This window comes from Rhamphochromis longiceps, linkage group LG15, assembly GCF_057381845.1.
Source record: "Rhamphochromis longiceps isolate RC_006_pf linkage group LG15, R_longiceps_female_GT1.1, whole genome shotgun sequence".
Taxonomy (NCBI): Eukaryota; Metazoa; Chordata; class Actinopteri; order Cichliformes; family Cichlidae; genus Rhamphochromis; species Rhamphochromis longiceps.
The window spans coordinates 40,834,094-40,842,247 of NC_140571.1; the positions used below are offsets into that span (position 1 = coordinate 40,834,094).

Below are 8,154 nucleotides of genomic sequence, written 5' to 3' on the forward strand. Positions count from 1 at the left end.
ACTTTTATTTTGTTTGCACAAAACGACAAGAGCGTGACAGTAAAAAGGAATTTGCATTTAGGACAGCTGCATCACACTGCTAACAGAACTTAAACTCTTTAAAAACATCTGCACAGATCCCAGATGCTAATGCCAAGCTAGCAATGAACCCAGAGTGATGTTGAAGCCGATTGTATGCACACCCCAGCTCAGCAGCCAGACCCTTAACTTCAACAGGTAACAAAGGCAGTGGTGAGCAGCTAGACACTGACCTTGCATGGGACCGTAACCTAAACTTCATATTGTTAACAGGTAATTTTGAGACAGTGTTGATAATTTTAGGTTATAACAAGAGTAATGAGCCTTGTGACAAATTACTTTCTCAGGTGAGTAATTAGGAAACGTTTTGCATTACTTTTAAGAAAAGTACAGACTAATGTGTAATACATTACCTTTTACAAGCAATTACCCCAGCACTGGCTGCTGCCTACTTGGATGATGTCATCAGAAGATGTAATGTGAGTGCTGGAGTCTCTTAGGCAGGCAGAAGCTGGACAGAGGGAGTATCAGGCAGTGTCTGAAAGTCACGTTTTAAGAAATCTGAAAAAAAAAAATCATCAATCAAGACCTGACACAGGACCTGGGAGATGCATTTGGCCCTCAAGTTGGTCTACCATCTACTTATCATTGAAGCCTCCTCTGAAACTGTCTGAGTGGAAGGGTGGTTGTCAAGAAGCCATTGTAAAGGAACCTGGACCTCAACATCATTGAAGCAGTGTGGGATCATCTTGACAGAACAGAGCAGCCAACATCCAAAGAAGAGCTTTGAATATCCTTCAAGAAGCCCGGAGAACTATTCCCGAAGTCTACTTAAAGAAATCACAGAAAATCTTGACTAAGAGAACTCAGACTGTGTTGAAGAATAAAGGTGGTCATACCAAATACAGACTTACAAGTTTGTTAGAATTGTACAAACTCAATTGTTGCCTAAATACAGACACAACACTTTATGGAACATTGCACCCTTGACACAAAAATAATTTCTATTTAGTGAGATCTTGGAAGATGTTTTAAATAAGAAGTTACTTAATTGTCTATCAAAAAAAAAAACCCTAAAAATCATGAAACTACAAATTTGTTTTATATTTAGTGACTGTGATTAACTGTAATGGAGTGTTTTTAAGGCTTTTAATCGTAGAAAGTTTTTGCTTTATTTTGTTTTTTGTTTTTTTTTTAAACCTGCAGTGAAGAACAAGACTACAACGTATAAAGACCTGAACATTGGGTTCTAACATGTCACTTTCCATGATAAGCTTCTCCACAGTTGTCATCTATTGATCAAAAGGCTGAAGAATACACTCCAAATGTAAATACGCTAAACCCCACTTCTTCATTAAAGCTCATTTTCAGGCCGGTTATGCAAATGCATGCAAACACCAACCAAAGGCCCGAACAGTTGGGCCTTTTTATAGCCAAAATGGCAACAGACAATCAAACATCAAATGACCTCCTTTGACACCCACCAAGCTCAATCCGTGTTAGACAGAGTTTGCATTCTCTGTCTAAACTCTTCTTAGACAAAGGATCACTGCCTCTTGTTGTGACAGTGACAGAAAGCAGCGTGTTGACAAAGAGGATGAAGATGGCAAACACCTCGGGGAGCACATTGGCCCATGTCCCACATCTGCCCTTCATACTGGAGCTGGCTGCGGAGGAGATTTGGAGAGAAATCGAGGTCGTTCTGAAGTGGGCTGAGGGCAAGCTGAGGCCTCGGTGCTGACACAGAGTGATTAAAGACTGGAATTAAGGGGACAGCAATGAAACATCAAAACAGGGAGAAAAACCTATCCATCTGGGTGATTCAAGGAGGATGAGATTAAGTGTATGTGCGTGTGTGAGTGTGTGTTTCTGCCCAGAGCTCTGAATACGCAGAATGAACCAACAGTCAAAAGACCTCCCTGGTTAAGAAAGGGGAAAAGGAGGCTATTTAAAAGGTGGCAGTTCTTCCAAGCTGATATATCTGTACTCTGTGCCGAATTGTATTGGAGACATTAGCATGCAAATATCTATAAAACCCAACTCAGTGTTAGGCTGAACAGACCTTTTCACAGCGTGGTGACATGGTAGAACCACTGATGTCGCCAATCCTCAAAACATTTTTAAAAAGCCAGACATACTCTGCTGCTTAAGCACATTCAATCCAACTTGCCTATTTTTCAAATAACTCCTATTTCCCACTTTGATTTTGAAGTGAATAACTCACAATATGACCTGGTCTCACATTTTATACTAAACGATTTCATTAAGCACTAAAGGGAGATTCGATGAGGTGTTTGGCTGAGGATGCCGCACTGTTGCTCACATCATTTCAAGATTGTTTTTTTTTTTTAAATCTCCTTTCCCCTTCCTTTACCTTTAATGATGCCTTCTTGTTATGTAGCGTGCCTCTCAGGGATGAGCCTGCCTCTTAGCCTTTGAAACTAGTTGCATTGTTTCAGGCAAGGTTCGTGCTGGGGTTATGGGTAATTGCAAAAGCTGTTTTACATTTCAATCGGCGGCGTAATCTCCAAGTCCCCTTCTTCCCCAACACAAAAACATTGATATCCCCTAATTCAGCCATTTAATGTGATAATTAAAGGATAGGTTTAGAGTCTCTCATGCAGCACAAGCAGCTTCACCATTTCTGCTTTACAAATGTACAAATGTATATCTGTGAGTGAATGAGTTTTTGAGTTCTTTCTCTAGTCTTGCGTTTTCATTTCATTCTCTGCGAGAGAAATTGCATCACTGGGAATATATTTTTTTGTTCATTATCTCCAAGAAGTCTTTTGTCTTTACTCAAACACCTTGCGAAACTTACAAATCTAGGCTGGTCTGAGTGTTCTGATGCCAGTCTCCTTGTATGATGTTCACTTGACACAAGTCCTCTTAACAGCTGACCACTTCTCACAAGGTGGAGTAAGAACTGGCCGAAATGGCCCTTGACGCTGAAGGACGTTAAGGAAATTGGCAGGTCCATTCATTGCTTACGTTAGAAGTTTTTTATTTGCGGCCAGAGGAGGGTGCTTCTCTTTGAAGTTCCCAAAGAATGAGGACTTAACAAGGCATCTTTCTTCTCTCCGGTTTATCAGAGTTCAGCACAAGTAATGACTTTGTCCCCCTTTCTGCCTCATGTCACAATTACAACCCTCTGCAAGATAACATGGGACCGGTTGAATTACCATGGCCACAATGGACAGTGGAAACAGTGGCCGGACCTCTGCATTTTACAGTCTATCAGACCCAACCGGCGGGGCAACTGCTCTGCCTAAAGACCTACCTTTTTACATTTCTATAGAGCAACTCATTAGCTAAGTAGAATCCCCTCTTTCTTATGGCATCTTTCCTTTTTGTCCAAGAGCTGGTCTTTGTCTCTTTTAAATGATCCCACACAAGGCCTATTTTCTGGTTAATACATATTTACAGCCATGTAAGGTTTTTGTGGAGATCCTGTAGTTTTACTTTGCAGGCAATCATTCTAGACACCATAAACCCATTACCAAGCTGTTTGGGGTAATTGTCTAACCGTATAGTAGTTCCATTTGTGAAGCCGAAAGAGTCGGCATCATTAAAGTGGGCAGATGGCTGGACAACACATGCTGTGGATTCCCATGGATGACCTGATGCATTTGTAAACCTGACTCACACATTTTCATTTTAAACTTGCACACGAGTTTTTACACATTCATTACATCTGTAAACATTTCTTAAGCATTGCATAGGTTACGGTGTAGAGCAGAAAATAACTTTCTGCAGTACCTTCCACTGTCTGTTTAGGGGTGATAGAGAGAGAAACTGTGTGTGTGTTTACAGTTGCCTCCTGGGGGGTAGGGTCACACGATGTCCCGAGTGAATTAAAGAGGCCAGCTGTGATACCACCTGAAAGGAACATGGAGGCAGACAAAAGCAGAGATCCCCGTGCTCCCCCAAAAGACAAAAGAAACTGAAAAAAAGAGGCTGAAACCTCACAATCATCTCACCATCTACAATGGCCAAGCTCCTGTAACAAGCAGGATCAGGGGGATCTGCGCACCGCTAAGCCAGCCGTGGCCACAGGTTTCAGTGCAAGCCATTAATTCCACTCTGCTTAACACACAATTAATTTCACTCGCAAGCAGCAGCTCAAAGCTTTCATATAAGAAGAGGGCTGACTCCAACACCAAGATTAAAAGGTGATGCAGTAAAAGCTCCACTAAGAGGAGCACCGAGCAGATGCTCACAGGGAACAGAAGAGACCAATAACAAAGAAAAGTGCACCGTGTAGAAAGCTGGAGTCAAACACAGTGGCCCTTCACATCGTTATAGTATCAACTGTGGCAAGCATTCACTACTTGCTTGCAACTCTGCAGCTATGCCAGTTAGGCAATTTGTTAACGCATGCAGAGTTTTTCAGTTTTCTTTTTTTGGAGAACAGTGTATGAAAGGACACTTGGGACTAAGTCAGGATTTGGGATGTTATTAGCAGCCCGACAAAAAAATTAAACAATAAAGGTAACCAAGCCGAAAAAAGGTGGCCCTGCTGGCTTTTCTATTTAAGCTAATGCGACCAGACTGAATGCTCCTAAGAGCTTAATTCGGCCACAAAAGTATCCAAACTGTGGGGATGGGTAATGGTTGATGGAATAAACCACCTGCCAGACCCACAGGAGCTCAGAAGCTGCAGAACTCGTCTTTTCCTAAGGAGAGCCAACGGCACCGGATTAGATCCCTGGAGTGCAGACATCCTGTTGGCTCCCCTCTTCTTTTGCCCTAATGGCCATCCTGCAGGGCACCGTGATTTCTGTCTGCAACCCCTCAGGCCATGTAAAGCCGGAGCTTGCCCAAAGCCCTTTCAGGCATCTTAAACACTATAATACTTGCTGAGTTCCAGGTTCATCAATAATATAGAGACCTGCAATCTTATCTCCAAGCCATTGAACAACCTTTGACTTAACAGCTGTCTAGCTTTTACAATCAGTTTTCTGCTGTGAGGAATATTATGGATAGAGTCATAACAAACTGGACTTTAGCTGGCTTCTAACCCAAATAAGGCAACTCAAAAATCTTCATAAAGAGTGAAATATATCTGTTAAGTGCAGTTTTCTGTTAAGCTGCCTTACTTGACTTTCTCAAAGAGGACAGAGAAAACGGGACTGCAGAAAATCAAAGCTGCTCTTTCTGTGACTGGTTTTTTCTTACCATATGAAGCTGTGTAAATGCTGCTAGGTCCTAATATGGCAAATCTCCACGGCTTCTTTTGCAACTCGGCCTGGAATTAGTTTGAAATAATTTTCTATCTCCATGTAGATTTTTTTAAAATAGCAACCAGGATTTACAATGTGCAGCACAGTGTGCTTTCTTGTCAAAAATGTATTTAAAAAAATATTAAATCTCAATACAGAATAATTTTTTTTTTTTTTAAAAACAAAACCCTAAACACGCTTAAATATCTGAAAAATGTCTGAGATGACCTTTATTAACCTATCTGATAGCCTGATATGGGTCTGTATGTTCATCCATCTCCATACAGTGGCACATACATGGAGCCTGACAATACTTTGCCTGGGAGCCAGGGCTGGATAAGAAAGCAACAACTTGGATTTACTTCATGACAAATGCCCCACAACCAATTGATTGGCCAGTGGGAATCAGAGATAAGAAACTGGACCCATTGGCCACTCGAAGCCTGTGACCTTTCAACCATCCATCTCTGTCCGCATGTGGTCCCGCTCAACGTTTGGCGCTCAGATCTTCCATTAAAATCTCCGCCTTTGACAAAGCAAGCAGATGCTGCTATCGGTTTGTCCATCCAGATTGGCCTATTAGGACATAATACCACGCCCACCTCCTTCTCCCTTCCTCTCTGTGCAGTTTGGAGACCCCGGTCCATCGCAAAAGACACAGAAGACATTATGCCAAGTCTATGGTCCCTTTCAAATGACAGAATCCCAAACTAAACTTTTCCAGAGATGAGTAATGGGATCTACTGGCCCATATTGAAAATGCTTGAAAGACAATTCTGGGCTCTTTGAAACATACACAATGGCTAATTTCATAGTGAGGTCAAACTCTAGACTTTATTGGATTCCACATTTCTTGTCTGCCTGATGAATTTCATTCATTTTTTAATTTACTTTATTCATTAGAAAAAAGCTGCCAAATAAAGAAAAACTAGAACATAAATACATTAGAAAAAATATTAGCATACCTATAAATGGTATAAAAAAAGCTAAAATAAAATAAAAAAAAGCAGTCATGTCTCACTGAATGTGAATTTACATATCTAACGCTACAGAAATGATCCTGTTACACAGGTATTCCTAATCATAACTGGATGGTGTTTTTCACATTTAATAATGGAGACTTTCAACTTTAAAGTCAACTTTTCAATATCTAAATACAATGAAATAAAACAAACAAAAACCCAAAATACTTAATAATCCCAGACTGTATATAGCATGGTCATATCACTGTGACATGGATAGAAAAGTGATATACAAGTACCTGTTTCTATTTTGCGCGCTTAAAGCTGTTTTACTCCAAACCTCCTTCACACACACATTTATAAATGTGCTTATTTCTGTATGTAAACACGTTTAACCTAACATTCACACTCTAATAGATGTATCAGGCAGTGTTGCCAACTTAGCGCCTCGGGAGTGAGAACGCTCTGTATATTTAGCGAGTTTTCAGACCCCCTTAGCGACTTTTTTTCTAAAAAGCGACTAGCGACAAATCTGGCGACTTTTTCTGGTATTATTGGAGACTTGTTTATGACGAGTTTTTGACGTGAAAACACGTATCGCTCTTACTCTCAACAGGCAGCGGTGCTGCTTTGGCCACTTCACCCGTGCCAAAGCGCTCCCAGGCGGAGGATAGTCCTCCCCCAACTGCTATCAGGGCAAGAGACGTTCACACCTGTGCGTCCAAACTGCAAATGAATCGCGCATGAGCGAAGCCGCTGCTCCCGCACTGACTGTAACGCAGTCAGTTCTTCTTTTACCGTTATGCTGTTTTGTGGATCACAAGGTTTTAGAACTACTTATAAACACACTCTCACACACAAAGTAACTCCACCAGAGTGCCTATTTCGGGTCACTTTTGCCGGTCCAGGCCCGGGTAAAGGAGCAGGGTTGGAATTGTGACATTAAAAAAACAATAATTGCCAAAAGAAATTTAATTTGTAGTTCTAAATAAACTCTAAATGCATTTAGGACGTTTTTTACTCACTTTCCACGATGTTATTTCTCTCGTCCAACAACGTTTATTCTATTCTGTACAGTTGTGTACTGTATTTATTCTTATTGTATTCTAATTTTTTGCCTCATAACTTTTGCACTGTCCACTTCCTGCTGTGACAAAACAAATTTCCCACGTGTGGGACTAATAAAGGTTATCTTATCTTATCTTATCTTAGGTTACAATTAAATTAGCATGACCAATTATGCAAATTAGGCGATGACATCATTTGGCGACTTCTAGCGACTTTTAGGACAACCAATAGCGATTTTCCTTACTGAGGAGTTGGCAACACTGGTATCAGGGGCAGTCCAGAGTTCAGAATCTTGCCCAAGGATGCTTCAACATACAGACTAGAGGAGGTAGGGATCAAACTGCCAACCTTCTAATTAGTCGACAACGTGGTCTTCCTCTTGAGCCACAGCCACCCCTAAATTTGTAAACGTGTCACGATTTTACGTGTCATCCTTGCACATGGACCATGCTAATCTTCTCTGTACTATTTCCAGTTTAGTGTATGCACTTGGCAAAGCAAGCACATCCACTGCTTACTTAAAACCCACCTTGGCCCATCTTGGTGTTTTGACACTAGATGTGAGTGAGCAATGGCTCTAAAAAAGCAAGGACCACTGCACACTCACTCACAAGCTAGCAAATAATGAGTCTGATGGGGAACATAATTTGCAAAATTTCATGTAATCTCTTCAACTTTAAGTAACTGAACCCAAAAACTTTTATATACAGTCTATGAGGTGAGTGCATAGCCATTGGATAGGATACAGTAACCAATAACTGTAAGAGTCAGGGCTAGTGTTACGAATTATGGCTTCACACTCTGATTACACCCTGTTTAACAGAGGCACATAATCACATTACATTTTTCAGTAATGTAGTACTATATTACCTAGGATTACCTTA

General features: G+C 41.0%; 1 non-coding gene across 1 annotated transcript; it reads right to left on the reverse strand.

The window, feature by feature from the left end:
- Positions 1-7,667: 7,667 nt before the first annotated feature.
- LOC146653206 (U6 spliceosomal RNA) lies at positions 7,668-7,775 on the reverse strand. Its single transcript, XR_014907813.1, has one exon. It is a non-coding gene; the product is annotated as a U6 spliceosomal RNA (small nuclear RNA).
- Between the last annotated feature and the right edge of the window lie 379 nt (positions 7,776-8,154).